Genomic DNA, 26,735 nt, shown 5'->3' with positions numbered 1-26,735 from the left:
TGATTTTTCTGGAGTTGACCTTCTTGAGTTTATATATATATTGGATATTAGTCCTCTATCTGATTTAGGATAGGTAAAGATCCTTTCCCAATCTGTTGGTGGCCTTTTTGTCTTATTGACTGTGTCTTTTGCCTTACAGAACCTTTGCAGTTTCCTGAGGTGCCATTTGTCAATTCTCAGTCTTACAGCACAAGCCATTGCTGTTCTTTTCAGGAATTTTTCTCCTGTACCCGTGTCTTCGAGGCTTTTCCCTACTTTCTCCTCTATAAGTTTCAGTGTCTCTGGTTTTATGTGGAGTTGCTGGATCCAATTAAATTTGACCTTAGTACAAGGAGATAGGAATGGATTGATTCGCATTCTTCTACATGAAAACAACCAGTTGTTCCAGCACCATTTGTTGAAAATGCTGTCTTTTTTTCCACTGGATGATTTTAGCTCCCTTGTCAAAGGTCAAGTGACCATGGGTGTGTGGGTTCATCTCCGGGTCTTCAATTGTATTCTATTGGTCTGTTGCTATACCAGTACCATGCAGTTTTTATCACAATTGCTCTGTAGTACAGCTTTAAGTCAGGCATGGTGATTCTACCAGAGGTTCTTTTATCCTTGAGAAGAGTTTTTGCTATCCTAGGTTTTTTGTTATTCCAGATGAATTTGCAGATTGCTCTTTCTAATTTGTTGAAGAATAGAGTTGGAATTTTCATGAGGATTGCATTGAATCTGTAGATTGCTTTTGGCAAGATAGCCATTTTTACTATATTGATCCTGCCAATCCATGAGCATGGGAGATCTTTCCATCTTCTGAGATCTTCTTTAATTTCTTTCTTCAGAGACTTGAAGTTCTTATCATACAGATCTTTCACTTCCTTAGAGTCACACCAAGATATTTTATATTATTTGTGACTATTGAGAAGGGTGTTGTTTCCCTAATTTCTTTCTCAGCCTGTTTATCCTTTGTGTACAGAAAGGCCATTGACTTGTTTGAGTTAATTTTATATCCAGCTACTTCACCGAAGCTGTTTATCAGGCTTAGGAGTTCTCTGGTGGAATTTTTTGGGTCAGTTATATGTACTATCATATCATCTGCAAAAAGTGATATTTTGACTTCTTCCTTCCCAATTTGTATCCCCTTGATCTCCTTTTGTTGTCTAATTGCTCTGGCTCTTACTTCAAGTACAATGTTGAATAGGTAGGGAGAGAGTGGGCAGCCTTAAAAATTAATTCACAAACCTCTGAGAGTAGTGCATGAAAAACTGCCACAAAACACTCTCCAACTCTGCATGTAATATTGACAGGGAATTTTTTTCTCCATATTTAAGTTTCTTAACATATAAACCGATGATGCTAATAAATGTTCAAGAAATGTTTCATTGTGTCAAATATTAATGCACGTGATGTGAAATCAGAACTTCGGCAATTTGTAGGAAATTACATGTTAAATAGCCATATTATTGTTATATTTCCAGTATTTATTATTTAAGATAGAATTCCTTAATATTTCAATTATATTGGCTCAATTCCTAGAAAATATTTATGTTTTTTCTGAATTTTTTTTTGTTTTTCAGCTCATTAATTTAAAGATTTTAACTATTGCCACTGAATATTTTGATTTTATTCAAACTGTAAATATAGAAATATTTTCTTGGGCTCCTTAAAGGATTGTTGTTAATATACAGCATCCCTGCCATGGGTATGTGTAACTATCTGGCACATCACGGAGCTTGACAATGTCTACAAATCTGTGAAGCTTTTATTTATTTATGCTATTTACATTTTATAGATATAAAATGAACTTATCGGAGCTTCTATTCCATATTCAAATTTTATGACTTCCTGCAGGGATAACTGTCTAGTCATCTTGCTATTGAATATAGGTCTTGCCTTTTCTGAGCACATCTTTTAAAAACTCTTAAAACAATAATTATTCTGTAAGGTAAGTCAGCTATGCATATTTTCTAACTTATTCACTTGTTACAAAGAATTATTATATATTATATATTATATATGCATATCTATCTGTCTATCTATATCTATATGATTAGTAGTAGACATATTATCTTTTCAGAACATACCAGGATAATTATGAAACAAGTGAAGCAATAGACACTAGCTTAGGTGTTTGTTCTTTCCATGTCCATGGTAATTCATTGGATTGCATTGCTATTATTTGCATTTTGTCTCAAGTGATTCTTCATAAAAAGAACACAATATATTTCTAATAAAATCAAGAAACATAGGACAATGAGGTGCCAATTTATTAGGGCACTACTGTGTAAAATATATTTTATATGTCAGGATATATTTTCTGTGGTATAATTATATATTAGATTTATACATTCATTGCTATTATGTAGCTATGTTCCCTATCATCAAGCTCCTTATATTTATGAAGACCTTAATTCTGTACAACATTACATATTTCACGCAGTGTTGCAGCAGAGTATGAACTGAATGTAAACAATTATTCTACCATGCACATTTAAAAATAATGTATGAAAATACTCCCATTTTTTCCTACAGAAATCAACATCAAGATAGTTTGTGTATATTTCTCTTGGTCACTTACATATCAATTTGCTGGAATTGTTATTTACTAAGTGATATAATGTATTATTTTACATGCTGCACATTCTTTCTGCAACTTACACTAGTTTTATAATTTTTTTTTATAAACTTACACTAGTTTTTATAAACTTACACCCGTTTTATAAATTTTTTTTGAATTATTGATGTGTAAACTGTTTGGGGGGGTTGGGTTTTTTTTTTTTTTTGTTTGGTTGGTTTTTTTTTTTTGTTTTTGTTTTTCGAGACAGGGTTTCTCTGTATAGCCCTGGCTGTCCTGGAACTCACTCTGTAGGCCAGGATGGCCTCGAACCCAGAAATGGGCCTGCCTCTGCCTCCTGAGTGCTGGGATTAAAGGTGTGTGCCACCACGCCCAGCTAATGTGTAAACTTTTATAAATTAAATTTTCGTGTTTGAAGTAAGTATTTGGAGTTTACCATTTTAATAATCCCTCATTTGATTTCTTTCAATTTTTATATTTTATGAATATGTTCATAGACATTTTGTGGTGATGTATATTTACATTGTATATTAAAGCTCAGAATTATGAACAGTGAAATAATAGATTTCTACATGTTTGAAAAGTAAAATAAAGATTCTGAAATTCTGTACTTGCTTTAGTTTTAAATCTATTAAATGATATAGTTGGTCTGTTTATTTTCATTCTGCTGAACAAATTCCAAAATTAACTAATGATCTGTGGCTTTTAAATATAGTACAACAAGATGCATAGGTTGTCCTTCATCTTCCTGTTTTAATGATGATGCGCCCTTGTTACACATCACCTGGTTTGAGGAGCTACTTCATGAAAAGTACTTACTTCTTGTTATTCTTTTATATAAACGATCTTCAAATGATGTCACAGGCCAAAGGTACTAAGTACTGCTATTAATCAGAACAAGACAGCCATGTCAGTCAAAAGATTCCAAATGTACTTAACTCTAGATACAGAATGTGCTATCTGATTCAAGATGATGGGTAACTTACACCTTAAACAAAACTCAACTCATTGGGATGAAGGCAAGACAAATTATATAAAAAAAATTAAAGACTTTTTGCCTTTAAAATATGAAACAGTAATTACTCCTAAGAAGAGCCACCCAAGAGGGAAAAATATGGTGTAAATACATGTTCTTTAGAATCAGATTATATAATCTTTTAATTATATAAACATATTCAATCACCATGATCAAAAACTAATGAATTAAGAGAAATTTACGATGTCTCTTATAACAGGGGCAAAGACAAAGAATGAAAAAGGACTGAAATTATACTTATAATCTTTTATGTAGAATGGTAACTTAAAAAATATGTAAATATATGAAGTAAGAAAAATGAGTAGAATCCTATGAACTAATAAAAATAATTTTACCTTATATATATATATAAAATGAAATGCTTACTTAATGTTTTATTTTTTATTAATTATTTTGTTTATTTGCATTCCAAATATTGTCCCCATTCTCAGTCCCCTATTCAGGAACACTCTACAACTCCCCCTCCCCCTTGCTTCTAAGAAGGTACTCACCAACCCACCCACTCACTTCTAGCTCACTCCTCTAGCATCCCCTTCCTCTGGGGCATCAAGCATCCACAGGAACAACCACATGCCCTCCCACTGAGGTCAGATAAAACAGTCCTCTGCTACATATGTGTTAGGAGCAATGGAAAGGCCCATGTATGCTCTTTTGTTAGTGGCTTAGTCACTTGGAGCAATAAGAGGTCCAGTTAGTTGATACTGTTTTCCTTCCTATGTTATTTGATCTTCTTTGAAGTGCTGATATTATTCTGCATTAAAACCGCATGTCTCTTAGCTTTTTTGGTTGGAAAACTTGATATCTTTTATATCCTTATGGGTTATAAAACAATTTAGATTATAACCTGACCCTGATTAAATTTTGTTATATGGTATCTGCCTAGAAAATCATGCATTTCATCTAGATTTTCCAGTTTTCTTGAGTATATACTTTTGTAGTAGCATCTGATGATTTTTTGAATTTCCTTGGGTTCTCATTTTTATGTCTCCCTTTTTATTTCTGATTTTTAAAATTTGGATACTGTCTCTGGGTCCTTTAGTTAGTTTGGCTAAGGGTTCATCTACCTTGTTGCTTTTCTCAAAGACTCAGGTCTTCGTTTTATTTATTCTTTGTATTATTCACTTTGTTTCTAATTGGTTGATTTGAGCTCAAGTTTGACTATTTCCTGAGGTCTATTCCTCTTGGGTGTGTTTGCTTCCTTTTGTTCTAGGGCTTTCAGGTGTGCTGTTAAGTTGCTAATTTAGGGTATCTCCAATTTCCTTGTGAAGGCACTTAGTGCTATGAATTTTCCTCTTAGCACTGCTTTCATTGTGTTCAATAAGTGTGGGTATGAAGTGTCCCCCTCTCAGCTGCACAATTCCCCCCTACTAAATGGTATCTTGTTTGAGTTATGACTTGCCTCCCATTGCCTCCCCCATCACCCTAAGCATACAAAGCATCTCTAACTATGCCATATATAAGTGACAAGACTTCCAAGCTTGTGGTCAAACTCTTGTCCTGTGCTGTGGGAAGGTTTGTGATCCTAGTCTGACTCGAAAATAAAAAGACTCTTATGCATGATTGCATCAGACTTTGCAATTCTTGAGTTCTCCTGGGATTCCCACAGAGTCAGGGCATAACAGTTGTAAAATATTTTTCCAGCCTTTTTCTCAGAAGTAGTATCTTTGCCACTGAGGTGTGTTTCTTGAATGCAGAAAAATGCTGGATCCTTCTGAATTTTAATGAAATTAAATCATTAAAATTAAATTCATTAAAATTCATTAAAATTAAAGAATAAAAATTCTCCCCCCTTTCTATCTCCAAACTCTACCATATATACATCCCACTCTCCTCCAAATTCAAGGCTTCTCTTTTCATCAATTGCTTTTGCATGCATGTATGTATGTATATATGCATATATATATATTCCTTAATATAAACTGTTGAGTGCATGCAATGTTACATGTATGCAATGTACATGAAATGACTGAACATTTGGCACTGAACAACTAATTGGTAATTATGCTATAGCCTGTCTAACTATCCTGGCTTACTCAGTTGCCTGTATTATTACTTTTTAATCTTTTATTTATTTTTATTTTTTATACTCCAGATTTTATTCCCCTTCCGGTACATCCTCTGACTGTTCCATATCCCATACGTCCTCCCTGTCCCCCCATCCTGTCTCAAAGAGGTTGTCCCCACAGTCCACCCCTATGCCACCAAACCTCTCTATTCCAGTCTCTTGAGGGTTGGGTGCATCTTCTCTGACTGAACCCAGACCTGGCAGTCTTCTACTGTATGTGTGTTGGGGGCCTCTTATCAGCTGGTGTATGTTACCTGTTTGGTAGACCATTGTTTGAGAGATCTCAGGGGTCCAGGTTAATTGAGGCTGCTGGTCCTCCTACATAGTTGCCCTTCTCCTCAGTTTCTTCCAGCTTTTCCCTAATTCAACCACAGGGCTGAGCAGCTTCTGTCCACTGGTTAGATACAAATGTCTGCATCTGTGTCTTTCAGCTACATCTTGGGTCTTTTGGAGGACAGTCATGTTAGGTCCTTTTTGTGAGCACTCCATAGCCTTAGTAATCGTGTCAGTCTAGCTCAAAGGGAGGCCCTAAGGCCTGTATTTCTTTGAATAGTATTGAGGCCTTTAAAAAGCTCCCATGTCTTCATAAAATATGTAATAAAGGTAATAAAGAGCTAGATGGAATATGCCTCAATAAAACAAAAACTATGAGATGAAACCTACTTCTGACATTGATCTAAATAGAGAGTATCTTGAAGCAATACAACTGAACACTGGGAAGTTAGGGAATGTGATAGGGAAATCTATTATCTTCACTTTGCTGTAAAATAAAGCCTGGTACTCATCATAGCATCGGGTTTTGTGGTGGTGGTATTGTTATTTGTTTGCTTTGTTATGTTTTGTTTTGTGTTCAGAGTGTTCATGCCTTCTCAAGATTTTACTGAGTATCTTTTTTGCTAAGGAAATGACATTAAGAGATGGGGGCACAGGGAGGTAAGCTCTAAGTAATGCATTGTAAAAGCATTCCTATAGAACACCTGGAGCCAATATATTCATCAGTAGTTGTCATATTGTAATTTGGTTTTGTTAATATCAATGGATAACTAATTTTATTGTACTTCAGAATCACATGTAGATCTTATTAAAATGGAGTGATAGCTTATGTATTTTCATAAGAAGCTTTGTTTGATCCTTAGAATTTTTTTAAATTTTGTGTTCATTTGGTAGTATTTTCATTGTGATTATCTGTAGACAACGTATAGGGGCTAGAGATAACACACATTTTTTTTCCTGGCATGTCACTATCTACTTTCTTTATTTTGACAGGGATGTTCACTGGGCTTACAGCTAGTTGGTTTTAATAAGGTTACCTGTCAGCAGCTCCCAACGAAGTTGTTTCTGCCCCCAAAGTAATGGCATTACAGGTATCTGTGTCTTGGATATTCTTGCTTGAATGGGGGTAATTTGAAATCATTCTCATGATATACTAAAATTACAGATTACAATTTAATGTTACTAGTCTGTAATTCTATTTAAATCCATGTGAGCAGAATCTATAGAGTTTGTTGAATGTACTAATTTGGAGTTTCTATCCGCCAAGTCTCTTTCATTGGATTTAGGCTTTTACAGTATTAGTGATTTTTACAGGAAATAAAAATAAATCTTATAATTAATGCAATTTTGGAAACCATTCGTGAGTTGCATTTTATGAAGTTGCCCTTAAATCCAGTAAGAAAGTAGTTAGTTATATTCTTATGATATTGCACCAAGAAGTCAGCCATGCCATGTTAGTTGTAGTTTTAGCATATATGGTTAGCATCTGAGTAGGATGGTTGATTTATTACTTTCTAGTAGTATCTATAGGACCTTTCTTTACTATGAAAGCTAGTCAGTAGGGATGAATACTCCATGTCAGTAGCAGTTTGATTATTTTATGTTCTATGATTAAACCTGTTCTGTCTTCAGTAACAGTGGGTTACTATGCAGTATTTTTTGGATAACAAAGAGTCATGGCAATATCTTGTAATTTTGAGGGCAAGGGAATTTATGGGATACACTGAGAAAAACTTGGAAAAAGATAACCAACACTTAACACTGGGCCTTGTGTAGTTTATGGTGTCCATGAGATAGTCTGTTCATAACTCCATTTCATCTTATTATAGATGCATGTATATACATGAAAGCATATAAAACAATATGTTAGCATATCACTTTTTCAAACGTCTTTAGCAGTTAGATATCCTTTTCTATACTCACTTGTATATCTTCTCCTTCTACTCCCATCACACTTACTTTTCCCTACCCCATTATTGTGCTTTCTCAGTTCATAAAACACCCCTCTTTTTATATATTCTTCTTATGAGTCCTTTCTCATTTTCTGACTTCTTTAAATACACACATATCAAAAAATTCAAACTATGATCAGCATATGGAAAAACAAAATGAGGTCTTGCATCTCTGGATCAAGAATATATCACTGAGAATAAAACTTTCCAGCTCCACTTACTTGCAAATTTTAAATTTTTATTTTTTATTTCCTGATTTGTTGTTAGGTTATATTGTGTAAACATAGCATGTTTTTCTTGTCTATTTTTCAGTTGATGAATATCTAGGCTATTAACTTTTCCTGTTTATTGTCAAGAGAGAAGTGATGAACATAGATGAATAAGTATCTTCTTAATAAGATATAGAGCCTTCTGGGTACCAAGACTGGTTCAGTTGGCTCATATGGTAATTTCTAAATCTGTACATATCTAGTTTCTGCAGTTATTTCCATAGTGGAGGTACTAATTTTCACACCCCACTAACAGTGATCAAGGTTTCCCCTTTATCCATACTCATGACTATATTTGCTGCCATTTGTTTTCTTGATAATTAGTCATTCTGAATGGGGTATCAGTCAGGTAAAATAATGGATTAATTTACACTGCTCTTATGGCAGAGAGAGTGCTCTCTCTCTCTCTCTCTCTCTCTCTCTCTCTCTCAAACACACACACACACACACAATTTTGTCATTTGTATTATTTCTTCATTTAATATCATGCCCCATCTTTTCTGTTGTTCATTTTCTTGTTGCTTAGTTTTTTGTATATTCTAAGCATAATTGCCAACTGTCCAAACTATGACTAAATAGGTCATAGACCCTAATGGAGAACCTACTTCTATTCTTTTGTTAAATTGATATACCATTAAACTACCGCTTACCTACAACTAGATCCATGAAGCTCTCCTCATTAGAGAAGCTCCTCTTTGCCACAGATAACAATTTATACAAAAGGTACAGTTGATAACTGTGCAAAGAATAAGAGGGCACAGAGTGTTGTTGGCCTGAAATGGGATATCTTTATCATAATCATATTCCCACAAAGCTCAGGGATCATCTCCAAATAAGGAGTAAAAAGATTATAAGAACCAGAAATTCTTTACAGCTGCAGTAAAATACAGTTCTTTGACCATTACAAGACCATTGTATATATGCATTCAACAGTAGCCATGGCTGAATGCAAAAATCCAGAAGAAGGTCAAAGTACACAAAATCCCAGTATTGGTGAAAGAGAGGGACATGAATTCCTACTTCTGATCAAATGTCAGTTTTTTCCAAGGACATGATCCCTGGTAGTGAGACTATGCTCCAAAGCATGTTCTGGCATCATGTACATACTGGCAGAAGTAAATGACATTAGTATGTTTCAAAGAGAACATAAAATTGGAAGCAAAAACAGTCAGGAGTGGTTAGGGTTATTTTGATCAAAACACTTTCTAAACAGCTTGAGAGTCTCATACAATGAAAGTTTCAAGTTGTAAAAGACTCTAAGAACAAATTAAATATCTTGGGTAGTAAGGAGATGACAGAGCAGTGATTGGTCCCACTTGCCAGAATGCTATGTCAGAAGACAGGAAGCACAGATGGAAGCACTCTTGTGCTGTTGACATCTGTGAAAGCTGGATAATCTATTTTCCCACAGGTCAACATTGCTATCATCATAAATATCTAGACTTTTATTTAAAATAATTAAATAAAAATTACTTAGGTATTCAGTCCTTGGATATCATAATCAAAATAAAGATTGTGTTTTAAAGAGAATGTTTAATTTGATGTTTTCAATTAAAATCTTCCTCAATAAATAAATCAGAATATTTGGCATATATATACACAAGAGACATGCATACACACACACACACACACACACACTATATAAACTATATGTATATATGAGATGCTGCCTATGCTCCAATGAATAATTCTATGTCCATGTGCAAACTAGCAGAAGTAAATGGATTTAGTGGGATTCAAAAAGAGTACATAAAATTGAAAGAGAAAACAGTAAGGAGAAGGGAAAAAATAATGTGGCTTTGAACAAAATATTTCATAAAGATATTGAATATATATATATGAGAGAGAGAGAGAAACAAATATACTGTTAATACAAAGATAATAGTCTAAAATAGGTCTTACTCATACTGTGCCAATTCTTAAACATTTTCCACATCTCACTTTACACATTTCATTTTGATCAATAAAGCACATGGCAAATTAGGTTCATTTTGAAAATAGTTCAAAGCTGAACATGTGGCATATCCTTTTTCTCTTGAAACTTATACTTACTTTTTAGTTTCCCTTTATATGTGAGACCTGAATTAAAGTTCAGGAAGCAATTACTGTTTTTTGTCCTCGGGGACATGCAAAATAATTTCAAAATATTAGAAGAGTTTTGGATACCTCAATTTAGCAAGGAAAGTCCTAGATAATAGTTACCTTATGATTTTTTTGTCTTATCAATTATTAGGTAAGCTGTTGAACTTGATGTTTGTTACAGCTAGAGCATACATTTCAGTACATCCCCCATCACATGTACTTCCTTGACACAAGATCAAGTAGACAGATGATAAATCTAATCAGATCTTCAACCATGCAGTGTTGAGCAAGGGAAGCTTAGGGCAATTTCTGTTTAAATATAATATATCTCTGCTCCCTGCAAGAATAAGTACTTTCTATTATAACTTTATTTTCTATAAGGAAGTATTAAAGGAAATGCTTTACATTTCTTAAGAATATTGTAGAATCAGAAAACAAACAAACAAAACAAAACAAAACAAAAAACTCCAACAGTGCTTTAGGCCCATTCATTTACTAGCAGGATAGTAACATGAGAGAAAATCTGAAAAGCATGTCAGTTCAATTATATAACCTACAAAACTTGAAACTCAAAACATTTTTAAACATGTCAAACAACACAGTTTTTTATTTATATACTGAACAGAAACAAGGCTAAATAGTTTATTATATCAAGGAGTCTATGGTAGATGAACACGCTAATGCATCGAGGATGAAATAGTGTACAAATCCCCCCCCCCAAATACCCTAATAAATGATGTCACTCCCAGGGGGAATCCATAATCTTCACTTCAACATGAGAGTTTTAAATGTGTCTCTACCATGGATAGTCAGACTAATTCTTCACATTTTGAGTTAGGTGATCTTACTTTAAGAGTAATTGAGTAGAAGTCTGTCTTATACTACCTGAGTTGTGTGTTCTGGAAAAAGAGAAAATATGTGAGATTTTTACTAAGGAAGACCAAGAGTGTAATCGCTAGGAGAACAGAGCCTGTGGAGCATTCAGTAAAGAGAGCCTCTCAAAATGATTTCCCTGATGACCCTGCTTTCTATCTCTAGGCAAACTGTTACCCAGAGATTGAGAAACTGAGCAGAGAAGTTAGAGCTGCTGAGATAAGGAGAGAGATGTCAGAAGATTACTGCAGGCTTTACCATTTCCCCTTCTATTAGGAAGAGAGAATAAGTATACAGCTGGTTTGATAAATAAGTAGGAGAAAACTGGTATGTTTGTAATCTTTTTCCTAGGAAGACTGTAATTTCAAATGTTCTTTGTGGAGTAATGAGGCTTCTTATTTAATGAGAAGTAGCATCCCCCTCTGCATGTCTGATCGTTAATCTTAGTTTTGAACCCCATACTTCCTTGCATTATCCTACGTTAGTTGTCTTGCTGGAATAAATGAACACAGTGTGATTTGTGTCTTTACATCTCCAAATTTTGGATCTCTGTGTGATTATTAATTGAGAATTCTTCTTGTACTTAGTTTTGCATTCCCAGCTCTATAACATATTTCACTTTCACTTCAGTTATTTTTCTAATAACTGCTTCCTCTCACTCACCGTAGAAAATTCTATTTGACTTATGAAAAGTTCCACTAGCTCTTGAATCCCAAAGACCACAGCTTTAAACACAATTAATTACTCATGCATGGTCTTACAATAAATAAAAACATGGTTTTTACAATTTTCAAATGATGTAGTTATAATTGGAATTGGAATAGAAATGTCAGGATTCAAAATAGAAACTGTTCTTCATGCTAAACCTCATTCATGAAATTTATAAAATTATTTATCTGTGTATATTGCTTTATGTGAATGTGTATTTATGAACCACACATATACCTGGTAAATATGAGGGCCAAAGGATATCATCATATCCCCTGGAAATGGAGTTAAAGATAGTTGGAACCTGCTATGTGGTTGTTTTAAATAAATTTTTGTCTGATAGAAATTCTATAACTCCTTCCATTGGTATTTTGTTCCCCATTCTAAGGAGGAACGAAGTATTCACACATCCCATAATCAGCCAACAAATGCAGACACTATTGCATATGCCAGCAAGATTTTACTGAGAGAGCCCTGATATAGCTGTCTCTTGTGAGGCTATGCCAGTGCCTGGCAAATACAGAAGTGGATGCTCACAGTCATTTATTGGATGGAACACAGGGCCCCAATGGAAAAGCTAGTGAAAGTACCCAAGGAGCTGAAAGGGTCTGTAACCCTATAGGTGGAACAACAATATGAACTAACCAGTACCCCCTGAGCATGTGGCTCTAGTTGCATATCTAGCAGAAGATGACCTAGTCGGCCATCATTGGGAGGAGAGGCCCTTGGTCCTGCAAAGATTATATGCGCCAGTACAGGGGAATGCCAGGGCCAAGAATAGGGAGTGTGTGGGTTGGGGAGCAGGGTGCAGGGAGGGTATAGGGGACTTTCGGGATAGCATTTGAAATGTAAATGAAGAAAATATCTAATAAAAATGTTGTTAAAAAAAGAAGAAAAGAAATTCTACTAGTACTCTTAACCACTGAGCAATCTCTTCAATCCTGCAAAGCTATCTTTATTGTCTTATCCTCATATTGATAATAGCTTTTTCTCATATAATATAACCTGTTCATGATTTTTACTCACTCTACTATCCAAAGTTTCTTCCCATGTTCTCTCCCATCCAGATAATTCCCTATTTGTCTCTCATTAATAAACAAAAAGGCTTCTATAGTAAAATGTAACACACTGTGCCTGTAGGACCTGGCACAGACCCATGCAGGCCTTGTGCATACTGTTTTGGTCTTGGTGAGTTCATACTGATCCATTAAAATCAGGAAAAAGCAAACATTATCAAATCTCTGCATGCCTATTCAATATATTTCATGATTTCATTTTTTGTTTTTCAGGACCTTTAGAAGAGCAGTCAGTGGCTTTTAACCACTGAGCAATCTCTCTAGCCCTATTTCGTGATTTCTTAACTAGGACAATAAGAAATCTGAAGAAGATAAAGAGGATACAAATTGGAAAGGAAGGAGTCAAAGTATCTGTATTTTACGGTGGTATAATAGTATTGATATAATGTAATATTTGTATTTTTATCCAATAATATACCCTGATTATGATTTTTACCCCCCCTACTTTCTAAAGTTCCGCACATATATACTCCTACCCATCTATATTAATCCATTTCTCATTCAAACCAAACAGGTCTCTTCTAAGCTTTAAAAACAGAATATGATAAGGCAAAACAAACGCTATCATATCAAAGTTGGACAAGGCAAATCAAGGGGAAATAATGTTTTCCTAAATTTTTGTACCTAAAAGATTCACCAGGAATCTCCTATAGTTAGTAAACATTTTTAAACATAGTAGCTAGACACAAATTCAACATGCAAAATCAAATCAGTAGCACTTCTATATGCAAACAATGAACAGACTGAGAAAGAAGCAATGTCTTTTAGAATAATATCAAATAGTATAAGGTACCTTGGGTTAATTCTAACCAAAAGAGTAAACACCTTTTATGATAGCTGCTTGTAGTAATTAACGAAAAAACTTGGTGAAGATAGCAGAAGTTGGAAAGATCTCCCAAACTCGTGGATAAGTGGAATTGCTATAGTAAAATGCCTTTTGGTCGACCAAAAGCAATCTATGGATTTAATGAAATCACCATTAGAATTCCACAATAATTCTTCCCAGATCTTCAAAAGACAGTTTTGATTTCCATACGGAAACACACACTCACACACAGAGACAAAAACAACCCTGAACAATATGTAAAACAATCCTGAACAATAAAAGAGTTGCAGGAAGTATTACCATTTTCTTGCTCAAGTTTGAGTACAAAGTTAAATTAATAAAATCTGAATTGTATTGGGGAAAAAAGAAAAGAAAACAAAACAAAACAAAACCAAAAACAAACAAAATCCGACATTATTTATCAATAGAATCAAATTGAAGATCTTGATATAAATCCACACACCTATTGATAATTGATTTTTAAAACATCAAAGAATCACACACTGGAAAAGTAATAGCATCTTCAACAAATGGTGGTGGTTAAAGTACATAGTGGCTGGGACAAAACAACAAACATGGGAGAGAGAGAGAGAGAGAGAGAGAGAGAGAGAGAGAGAGAGAGAGAGAATAAAATAATAAAATGGTTTATAATGATATTCTGCTGTGCTCATAGACTGTTGCCTTGTCCAGTTATCATCAAAGAGGCTTGCTTTGGTAACTGATGGGAGTAGAGCACAGACCCTCAGCCTGATATTATGTGGAGGTCTAAAATGGAGGTCTCCTTTAGAACTATCCCCTTGAAGATCTGAGAACAGTATAGAAAAGGGGAAGAAAAGAATGTATGAGTCAGAGTTGTGGGAGGATACCATAAGAACTTGACCCACCTAATTAAATTAACAGGGCTCATGTGATCTCACAGAGAGTGAAGCAGCAAGCATGGAACCTGCATGGGTCTGTTCCAGGTTCTCTGCATACACATTACAGCTGTTGGATTGGTGTTTTGTGGGACTCCTGATAGTGGGCACAGATGTTTCTGACTTGTTTGCTTGCACTTGACTCTCATTTTCTCCTACTGAGTTGCCTTGTCAATACTTTTGCCTTGCCTTGTTATTTGTTTTTATCATGTTTCACTTTCAGCTCTTGGAGGTGTGCTTGGAAGCAGACAGGAAGTGGATCTTAGGGAGAGGAGTTGTGGGCTGACATCAAAAAGATGACACCAAGAGACATGCTAAATGGATGAGGAAAAGGCAATAAGGTCTGAACTGTGGATAAAGAAATACAGATAACAGAGGAAGCTGGAAATGGTAGAATAGTCATCTTCGAGGAGATCCCCCATTGGTCATCAAGTGCCAATGTATCAGCCCTGAAAACATTCATTTCTGTAATAGTAAACACAGTTATCAAGTCAAATTTAGAAAATATAAGTATACAAATACATGCATACATACAACATACACAAATAAAATAATATTTGGTGAAAAGGGGATATGAATTGAGTGAAGAGAGGTCACAGAAGGGTTTGTAATGAGGAAAGGGAAGATGGATATGTTGTAACTATAATCTGAAAAAATAAAATTAAATAAATAGTTATAATAGGAGAGAAAATGCAAGAGAAAGGGCTACTAGCCAGAGATGGACCTATGCACTGAAAAAGTTCTTTCAATTAGAAACAGGATACCTTTGAAACATAAACAGATTACAATAATGAACAAAACAGAATTATAAGCAATTGCTCATGGTTTGAATTAGGTGGGCCCTTTGTAACCCTTACCTAGAAAGAGGTGGATTTTAATGAGATTTTATTTTTTTTTGCAGGTTTTTTTTTTTTTTTTGATACAATTGCTGAGTGTATTCCTTTAGTCTTGATCAAATAGTGATTCTCTATCTTGACGATAGAGTTAGATACTCAGCTTTCTGGGGTTAATTATGTACTAAAGTTTTCTCTGTGGTCTACCTGTCCTTAACTTCTCACATCATTTGTGCTCTGCATGTTATGCCTTGAGATTTCTTATAATGGTGATGATAAGGGCTTTGGGGAACTTTATTTTACTTGGCAATGCTATCAGTCCTAGACTCTGTACAATACACAGTAGACCAACAATACAAATAAATATAATTTGATATGATGATAACCTAGAAAAAAATGGGAAGAAATAAGACTAAATTTCTAATGAGTCCCCTATTACAATATAAACTCCAATGGAGATAAGACCAAATTATAATCAGCAAATCTAAAAAAAAATGTGATCTGCAAATTTGGCAATATTGTTTTTGGAGAGATGGGAAAATTCTATATACCCCAAAGCACAATGCAGAAAATATTTAAACAGATGAATTAGATAATAATTAATTATATAATTAGATAATTGTACCCAAACTCAGATTTTTACATTCAAGCAAACAAAACACACTATGGGCACATATGTAACATTTTATGAGAAAACATTCTTAGTGTCTAAAACTCTAGAATAACTTATATAAGCAAGAGACTTCTACATATCTCCAAGAAAATTACTAAATCACCAAGGACCAAGAATGAAAATAAACAGACAGATGGTATAGAAGTCTGGAAAACTACAATCATGTGAAGAATGAAAAAAAAATCTATGTAATCAAGGTAAATCAAAAACATATAACATAGATATTACATTATGGTTACCTGATAAATAATATTAGAAGTATGAATTAGGTGCCTGGATACCATTATATTCTATTGATGAAAACACAGAGCAGAGAAACAACTTGGAATGGAATCTGTCAGCAATAAGTCAAATTATAATATGAAGGATGCATTCTAGTGTTCAGTGTACATGTTTAAGAAACACAAAAATGCTGCATTAAATGACACTCTAAATTATGCCACACCCACTATGGCATGATTTGGAATACTGAAAATAAGAATATGATCAGTGGTAAAAACAAATTTTCTGTACTTAAATATAACATGAATAACACATAGAGATATATTTGGCAAATAATTCTATATACACACATATATATGAGATATTAATATGCATTGTTTTCATGTAAGTAAGCATATGTATATGCAGCAAATCAGTGGACTGCATTGAATTTGTTAAGTTTTTTCTAAGGGTATTTCCCCCCTCACCTGTATTCTGAAACTTAATTACTATACTTCTCAGAATTTAGTTTATAATAGTAAAATAAAAAAAAAATCAGTTCAATATAAGTGTAAGAAATTAACTTGAATTAGGACTTCCACTAAACTTACACAGAAGAAGATTTACAGAACTATCACTCATCTTTTTAATTTTTTATTTAAAATATATTCTTCTTTCATTCAATACACCCCAACCATTCCATCTCCACTCCTCCCAGGTATCCTCTACCTCACCTTCCTGTGAGATATCTTCTTTCCCTCTATTTGCTCTTCAGAAAAGAATAGGCTGAGAGATTGTTGCCTCCAAGAGATGATAGTCAAAGAGGACAAAAGTAGATATATTGGAAAGACAAAAACGTACTGAGGGTGGACTTACAGAGAGGATTCAGATTTGTGTCTTAAGTCACCATTAATTGTGGAAGACAGATCCAAGAATGATAGCTTGAACTTTTAAAACTGACTTAATTCTTGTCTGATATCCTTTTTTTCTTTATGTAGATGGACTAACTGTACAAATGAATTAGATCTATTTTTTCATCCACAAATAGACAGCACAATATGTATATATGCTCACCATCTCTAATGCTTTTCTTCCCCCTAATTTTCTGACCCTCAACCCCTTCCTACTAACAATTCCTTGACCTTCAGATCATTTGTCCCCTGAATTTCTATTTCGGTGAGGATATTCAATACTTGTCTTTATTTTTTGCTCTTATTTTTCTTCATATAACATGCTCTAGTTCTATCAATTTTCCTTCACATACATACTATTTATCAGCACAATTTTATCTCTACTTCTACCCCTATACCTATATCTATATGTAAGGTGAAGATGTCTATACAGTATTATATATACATGTATGTACAGATGTATGTTTTATATTTTTATTATATATTTATTTTTATATAATTTTCTTTATCCATTTAACATTCATATTTTCTACTTTGTTGTACATGTTGACAAGATTGATTCTTTATCCAACACTGAAAATAGTGCTACAGTAAATATGAGTATATAGTTATCAGCCATGGGTTTTCTGACATCCTTTTTTTTTTGGATATGCATGAATGAGTAAAGAAGGTGGAATAGATATTATTTGTATGCTATTAATTTTCTGAAGGATCTCCATGTTGTCTTTTTGCAATATGTGATTTCATTCTCCAATAAGTGCACTTGGTCTTAGACTTTTTTTAGGTAGAAGATTTCTGATTACTGTCTCTATCATAGTGGATGGTAAGGTTTTGTTTAAATTATTCATTTTATATTCATTATATCATCACATTTCCACAGTAGCTATACTACTTACATGTTGATCAACAGTGTTTAAATCCTTTCCCATTCTGCATCTTTTCAGTATTTTTTTCATTTTATAATATCCAATATCATTTTTGAAATGTTTATTTTCTTTTTATTATATAAAATTATTATTAATAGATAATAGTTTTACAATGTACTTGGGATATTTTCACACCCTTATCGAACTTATTTGCGATACAATACTCTTCCCTACACTCACAACTTTGTGTTATTTTTGTTGTAAGCCTATTGATTCCTATTTGGTCTGCCCATTCATTCTTGGATATGTGGCTTTTTTTCTGGAGTATGGTCAACTGAGCTACTGTTACATAATTAAAAGAACTAACTTTCCCTCTCCCAGCTGCTACCAAATGTCATTACTTCCTTGACTATGGGTAGGAATTCATATCCTACTTCCAAATCCATAGTCCAATTTGGTCTTCTTGAATTTGCATACATCTTCTGCATGCTGTCATAACTGCTGTGAGTTGATTTGCATGAGAGGCATTAATCTATTGGTAAAAGTAAATCATTAGGAACCATAAAACTTTTTTCATTTAGCCAAATAAGAGTAGACTGCTTTCCATAATTCCTATCATTAGGCTACAAACAGGTTCTTGGTCCTACAATGTTATCAAGTATGTGTTTATACCAATGACTTTAGATTTAGCTCCAATCAGAAAGCAGTTGGTTGTTCTCATGATGTTCATGTCCCTATTGGTCAGTGAGCATATCTCCTGATGACTTTTCTCCTCTGAAGCAATGGATAAGACTTTCTGCTTTATGCAAGTTAGTCTAAAGTTTTCTGATAATTTTCCATGTTACATTAGTAAACAGATGGTGTGTTAGACAATAATGTCTTATTGTCATGTTCTGCATTCTGAAGGATAAACAAAAGCATAGGCAATAACCTGTAATATTTAGAAGGGTAAAAGATTGCCTAACCCGTCACAGAAATTATAAATCATAATGAAATACAAAAAATTAAAAAACCTTGCAATCCTATGTGATAGTGGCAGTAATTAGAAATATCTTACCTAAAAACTATAAAACAAGACCAAATGCATACATTAGAGAATTAAACCAATTCCAAAGGAGAACCGCAATACTCTTCAAAATATAATATAAAATAGAAATTTAAGGAAAATTTCCGTCCACATTCTTTTTTGAAGCCAGTATTTTCTGAAATTAAATACAAAGATCAATTTCTTCTAAAAAATCATGTACCAAAATCCTAGATGAACATGGACACAAAAATTCTCAATTAAATACTCCCCAAATACATTAAAAACACAAAAAAGTATATAGTCCACTATCATGTTGGCTTCATCCCAGAAGTCCAGGCATGGCTCATCATATGGTAACATATGGTAATTAACCTGCCATATAAAGTGATTGAAATACCAAAACCACATGCTTATCTCATTAAATATATAGTAAGACCACAGTGACCATCTAGATAAATAGTAATTATGATTTTGTTTTTCTTATGAATAGTCATAGTAGACTTCTTCATATATTTCTTTGCTGTTTATATCTCATTTTTTTTGATATTTTTTATTACATATTTTCCTCAATTACATTTCCAATGCTATCCCAAAAGTCCCCCATACCCTCCCCCCCCCCACTTCCCTACACACCCATTCCCATTTTTTGGCCCTGGCATTCCCCTGTACTGGGGCATATAAAGTTTGCGTGTCCAATGGGCCTCTCTTTCCATTGATGGCCAACTAGGCCATCTTTTGATACATATGCAGCTAGAGTCAAGAGCTCCAGGGTACTTGATAAGCTTTGTCAGTTGGATTGTATTATGATTTGAATCTGAAATGTCTCCCACAGGCTTACATTTAGAATACTTGTTCCCCAAATGGTGGCACAATTTTAAAAGGCTATAAGACCTTTCAGGAATGTGTCGTGTTAGAATTACAGTAATAGGAATTGGCACTTTAAAATTATACTATTCTTTTGTTCTTGAATCCTTTTCCTGGACTCTAATGATGTAAAAAGCTTCAACCACATGCTTCCATGGCAATGTACTAAGGTAGTCTTTTACTTTTTCTGTGCTGTGAATTTCTAAGTCCTTTTATGATCATGACTCAAAATATATTAATATTGGAGATAGAAAAATTAGTCAGCAGTTAAGATATATATTGTTCTTGTAACAGACCTAAATTTAGTTCTCAAAACTAACTCATGTTGGAAAGCCTAAAAATATTTTTCATTTCAGATCTACAATTATCAATATATCTGGCATGCATGTGTAGGTAAACAGTGTACATATCATCCCCCCTTATTTACACACAGACACACAGACAAACTGACAGACAGACAGACAGACAGACAGACACACACACAAACACACATGTAATTATATATGTATATATTTATATAACTTCTTACCTTAAGTTGCTATTATAAGTTATTTTCACAGCAACACAAGAGTTATTAATACAAAAAATTTACCAGTAACATCAAACTGTAGCAACACTGGTATAAATACACCATACTATCATGATTTTAGGTCTTGGAAATTGGTTTATAAGGAGAACTTGAAAAAACATTGGAGATACAAGCTTAGAGAAACTCTACAATATCATAAAGCTAGTTTTGTGACAAATTCTGGTAGAAGTTCAGAAGTCCAGAATATTGGATAGATAAATGAGGTTTGATTTTTCCCCCAAGTACAGATTCCTTTAAGTAACAGAAGTTACACTAAAAATGATACATAAGAATATGCATGACATTTTTATTGGATATTTTCTTTATTTACATTTCAAATGTTATCCCCTTTCCTAGTTTCCCCTCCAAAATTCCCCTATCCCCTCCCCTCCCCCTACTTACCAACCCACCCATTCCTGCTTCCTGGCCCTGGCACTCCCCTATAATGGTGCATATAACCTTCAAAGGACCAAGGGCCTCTCCTCCCATTGATGACTGACTAGGCCATCCTCTGCTACATATGCAGCTGGAGTCACGAGTCCCACCATGTGTTTTCTTTGATTGGTCGTTTGGTCCCAGGGAGCTATGTGGATACTGGTTAGATCATATTGTTCTTCCTTTGGGGCAGCAAACCCCTTCAGCTGCTTGGATTCTTTCTCTAGCTCCTTCATTAGGGACCCTGTGATCTATGCAATGGATGACTGTGAGCATCTACTTCTGTATTGGTCTTAGATGGGAGCAAGTACTCTCTTCCCCCTTGGATACAGAACTGCCTACTATGCCTTTCACATTGCAACACTATCTGGTTATCTCTAAATGACTAAGCTGAATCTTAGGATGTGAGTGGTTGAACGGCTAGAGGGTACTGGTTATATGCTCACAAACCATTACCCTGGGAACTGTGTCTAACACTCAGCTGCCTAGCAGTCAAACACCAGCTAACCAGTGCCTAGTCCTTTCACTGTTTGGCACATCTAGACTGTGCTTGTTTTCCAGACAGGAACTTCAGGATCATAGGGGCTTTTATCAAGATATCGGAGAAGGGTAATGTGTAGCATGTTTGAATTTTTCAGGGTCCTCCTAAGAGGGTAATGCATGAAAGACAGAGGGCAAAACATAAGCCAAAGTAAAGGGTCCAGGAATCTATAGGGACTAAGAAAAGAATTACTTCATGAGAAAAGATACCGGGGCTATTGAACTGACCTGAGAAAGATGCTTTATGATTCGAAAATGTTAAAGTCATTATTGGTACTGCCCAAGCCTACTGAACTCAGAGGATCCTATCTTGTATCATAGGTGCTAAGCAGGAAGCTGTAGGAATTAGGTTTCCATTACTGTATTTTCATGATGCTTTGGTACATTTTCCACTACAGCATTTGAGCTCTCCTGCCAAATGCTCTTGAGCAGACTTACAGTATCAGCCTTGCAGCCTTCAAATCCAGTAACAAAGCAGTTGTTTAATACCAAAACAATTTAACCACTACAACACCAGTGGCATAGCTTGCCTGACAGTTCAAACTTGTTTTGTTTTGTTTTGTTTTGTTTTTTGCTTGATACTAACTTTGAAAGCCTATTGAATTTTCTTCTCCAGTACATTGCATAGCCTGTGAAGGCAAACCAGTAAGGTTGGAGTTGCTAGTTCACTGCACTGATATTTCCATTTTGTTCTCAAAATCCATGGTGTCTTCAGCAATATGGCTTTATTACATTGTTCTGGTAGGAAGCCCAGAGTATTGGCATAATCTGTGTTGTTTTGGTGACCTCTGTCTATTTTTTAGCTAACAACTTATAGGAAAGTAACCCATATTTTTCATGAGATTTTTTTTGAGAACATATGTCCAGTTGAAGCAGTATTATGAATTTATACAGGATATCTCCATTCAAACTCTTTTTAAAATTGTGTTTGTACAATTGTATAAACTACACAGAAGATTACTGAAAAAAATATACTGTGAAGATTTTTGTATAATTTTCTTTATGTTCTTAGTTTTTGCTGAACCTCCTCTCAAACTTCTACCTTTCCATTTTATCTTTAATATCCTTGTTTAAACCACTCCTCATTAGTACTCTATCCTTTTCCTTCACATGTGCTTGGTTCTCCCAAGACTTCCTTCTTGAACTGTTGAACACTTCTTGCTTCCTAGACTCTACAGATACTCATTCCAACTTTTAAAACATTGAAATTAGGATCTGCAGGTAAGACAGGACATATGGTACCTATTATTTTGAATCTTGGTTATTGCATTCACTATATTTTTTATTATATACATTTTTCTTCATTCCATAATTTTATTTTTTAAATGTCAATAAATGTGTGTGTGTGTGTGTGTATGTGTTTGTATGTTTGTGGTGTATGTGTGTCACATTTTCTTTGTACATTTACCCAAATAACAGATATATACTACTCTGTCACAATATTAATTTATTTGATAAGGGATGAAATTAAAAGTTATCTTTCAGTATAAGTGATAATATTTTGAATGGTAAACAACGATTCACTTACTCTCAGGGCCTCTCTCTCTCTCTCTCTCTCTCTCTCTCTCTCTCTCTCTCTGCATTGAGCTCAAAACCACCATCATCACCTCAGCTCCTATAGGCTTTGCCTCATCTCCTGCCCACCCCTGGCCTTGTCTGAAGAGCTTTCAGTAGCCATATATTACACTGAAGTTAATTCTACTACCCTATCTGTCGGGAGGTGCTCAAGATGCCTGTGTGGACCATGGCCCATCAACACATTTTCTGTGGAAAATGTTTCCTGACTGCAATGAGAGAAAGTGGAATACATTGTCCCCTGTGTTGTGCAAGTATGACTGGAAGAGAATGAACATGTCCAGAATGGACCTTAGATCTTGAAAAATATCATGAGGAAGTTTTTTTGGTATCTTCAGTTGCTGTTCATAAAAGATTAAATTTTATTGCATGAGAGATCACAAATTTTATAAGAAGTAACAGGATGAATATGATGTTTCTTCTGTCACTCCAAACTTTTAAGATCTCTCAGGATTCAGTAAGGAGCAGTAATAGGAATGAAACATCTGCATGTGATAACGCAGAAGCTTATAAAGTGGATACAAGTTTTTCTGGGCATTCCACCTTTAAGTATGTCTTATGTCAAGAGTCAAACATAACTAGACTACGATTATTGTATCACTTTAATAGTAATCACCTATTTCAGATAGTTTCTGAGAATCTTCAGCTAGGTGAGAAAACCCAGTATCATACTGTTGTGGAAGTCTTTATCAAGTAAACATGAGATGCATATAGACATCTCTGCATCCTTGCTACTTACAAGAACCATCTTTAAGGAGAAGATATGAAATCAGCATTTCAGTAATTTGCTGTGCATATTAATAAAAGTAATTGTCTACTGTACTAGGTATTCAATTAAAAATAATGGTGGGTCACTGTAAATGAAAATGATGAAGAAAAGGATTATGTGGTCTGCAAAATATTGTGGTTGTGGGTTCTTCTTCAAGATTCATGACTTTGTAAGACATAGGCAGTTGGCTAAGTTTCTACTACCAGGCATCATTTACCTTTTGTTGAACAGGGCTTAAGATTTATTAGAGAACTGTTAATTACCAGCAAGGTATGTATGCTAACATTTCTCCCTTAGTGTTACCATGCTGTGCTGGTGTAACAGTGCACAGACATTACATCTGGGTAGGACTGATGGTTGATTCTCTCTAATGGAAACTTGAATAGCACATACTCATACCATGAAAGCTAGTCCTCAAAGAGGAGACATAAAGGTCAAATCTAGCCTAGGTTCTATTGGTCCTGGCTCTAAAACATATGGTGTCTTTAGCAATAGGAACTTAATTTCAACCTCTGTGATGTAACAAATCAAAGGCAAAAACTTTTAATACTTAGTGAGTCTCTTGAACAACACTGACAACTCAAAAGGAAGCTGCTTGTGTACCAATAGCCCAGATGGGAAGATTTTATTTAAAGTCTGTATGTGTATTCCATTACATGTAGTTATATGTAGATGTATAATAATATATAATGATATGACTCCTTACAATGCGTTTCAAACATTCTTACTTTAACTTTATCCTCCTGTATTTCTATTTTAGCCTGCTTCATAGTTAAAGCACTCCACTTTCTCATTTCTCTATTAAAATAAATTGTATCCTGCTATTTCCCTCTTTATTGCTCTCTTCCAGAGCAAGGGACCCTTTTACCTATTTTTTACAGTTGCACCAGGATATATATTCACAACTGAAGAATTTGAGGTAAGAATCACAGATGAGAGCAGTTGTGACCTTTGTCTTCTGTGTCTTGCTTACCTCACTCCCACAAAGTGATCTTTCCTAGTTCCTTTCATTTACCTGTAAATTTCATGATTTCATTTTTCCTTATAGTTGAAAATACTTCATAGAGTGTATGTGCCACTTTTTCATTATCTATTCATCATTTGAAGAACATTTAGGTTGTTTCTGTTTCTTAATTAGTGTGACAAGAGCAGCAATAAACAGCACATATCAAGTACTTCTTTTGATGGTGACTACTTTGTGTATATCTCCAAGACTGGGATAGCTGTATTTCTAAGAACCCAAAGGACTCCATAGCATTTTAACATTTATTATACGTGTGTTCCCCTTCACTGGAAAGTCAGATTCCTTAATACTCTCTCTTTATCCTATCATCCTATAATGTATTGGAATGTTTGCCTGCTTGGTTTCTGGGTATGTACAGTATTGTAAATAGAAAAGCTACTGATCTTTATATGTTGATTTTATATTCAGTTACTTTGCTGGAAATATTTATCATATCTTATAGTTGTCTATGGTACTCATATGGGTCTTTTATGCATGGATCACATCTTCTACTGATAAGAATAGCTTGTCATATTTCTCTTTTAGTTCAATTCATTTCTGTTTTCTTTTTTATGTTGAGTAAAAATAGGAATATATACACTCTTGGGGTGTTTTTGTTTTGTTTTGTTTGTTTTTGTTTCATTTTTGAAAAAAGTTTCAGTTTTCCCTTGTTTAGTATATGATTGGCTCCATGTCTGTCATGTACAGTTTTTATTGTACAAAAGTATATTTCTAATATTCACATTTCCCCAAGACTTTGTAATGAAGGAGTATGGACCATTGTTGAATGACTTTTCTGAACTAATGGATATGACCTTCTGATATGATTCCTTGAGATTGTGTTTATATGTCATAATACATTAATTAATCTTGAATATGTTAAATAATCAGTTATTGAATATGTTTAGTAATAATCATTTGAATAAAATCATTTTGATCAAAGTATGTGACTTTTCAGCATGCTGAATTCTGGTTTATAAATGTTTCATTTAGAATTTTCCTATGTTCATTGTGGAAATGTTTATGTACTTAAAATAGAATTGTATCAATCTGCTTTTTGATATCAGATAATACTTGTTTCACAGAGGCATTTTTTATGTATTCCTCTACTTTATTATTATTATTATTATTATTATTATTATTATTATTATTTGGTTTGGTTTTTGAGACAGGGTTTTTCTATGTAGTACTGGCTATCCTGGAATACAGTTTGTAGATCAGGGAGGCCTCAAACTCTCAGAGATCTACCTGTTTCTGTCCTGTACTGATGGTCCTAAAGGAGTGTGCCACCATTGCCTTATTTCCCAGTTTCATACAATATGTTCTGATCATATTCCTGTTATCCAAGCTCTTCCTGAATTCATCCCACTTTCACTCTCTTCAACACTGTGCCATTAAAAAAAAGTCCTTCAGTACCAATAACCACCTCTTCCTCTCCCAGCAGATAAAAACTGTCTATAGCTCTGTAGTTTGGGAATAGATTGGTTTTCCATTTTTTTGCTGCAATTTGGTTTGGCTTTGACTTCACTGGTAATCTCAGTGTTGGGAAAGTTGATACAAGGGCATACCCTGGATTTACTGGTCAATCAGGCTTCGAAGATCAGCAAACCTCAAGTGCATCAGAGAACCCATAAGAAGCAAAATGATCACCTTCTGATGACTGACGTCCAAGTTTGATCACTGACAGCTGTAGGCATACAAAGATGCTGTATTGATTTTGTTCCAAGGAAGTATATATGACAACTGTATAACAACATTGCATCTCCTAAAAGATAATGCTAACAGTCTATACATTTTATGTGCTATTTAGAAATGTCAGATGTAATACATCCTAAG

General features: G+C 34.4%; 1 pseudogene; it reads left to right on the top strand.

Moving 5' to 3' along the window:
- Positions 1-19,455: 19,455 nt before the first annotated feature.
- LOC110296131 (E3 ubiquitin-protein ligase RNF138 pseudogene) lies at positions 19,456-23,824 on the top strand (annotated as a pseudogene).
- Positions 23,825-26,735: the final 2,911 nt, after the last annotated feature.

Source organism: Mus caroli, unplaced genomic scaffold (assembly GCF_978045245.1).
Source record: "Mus caroli unplaced genomic scaffold, Mus_caroli_1 scaffold_1, whole genome shotgun sequence".
Classification (NCBI taxonomy): domain Eukaryota; kingdom Metazoa; phylum Chordata; class Mammalia; order Rodentia; family Muridae; genus Mus; species Mus caroli.
This window is presented reverse-complemented; position numbering and strand designations above follow the sequence as displayed.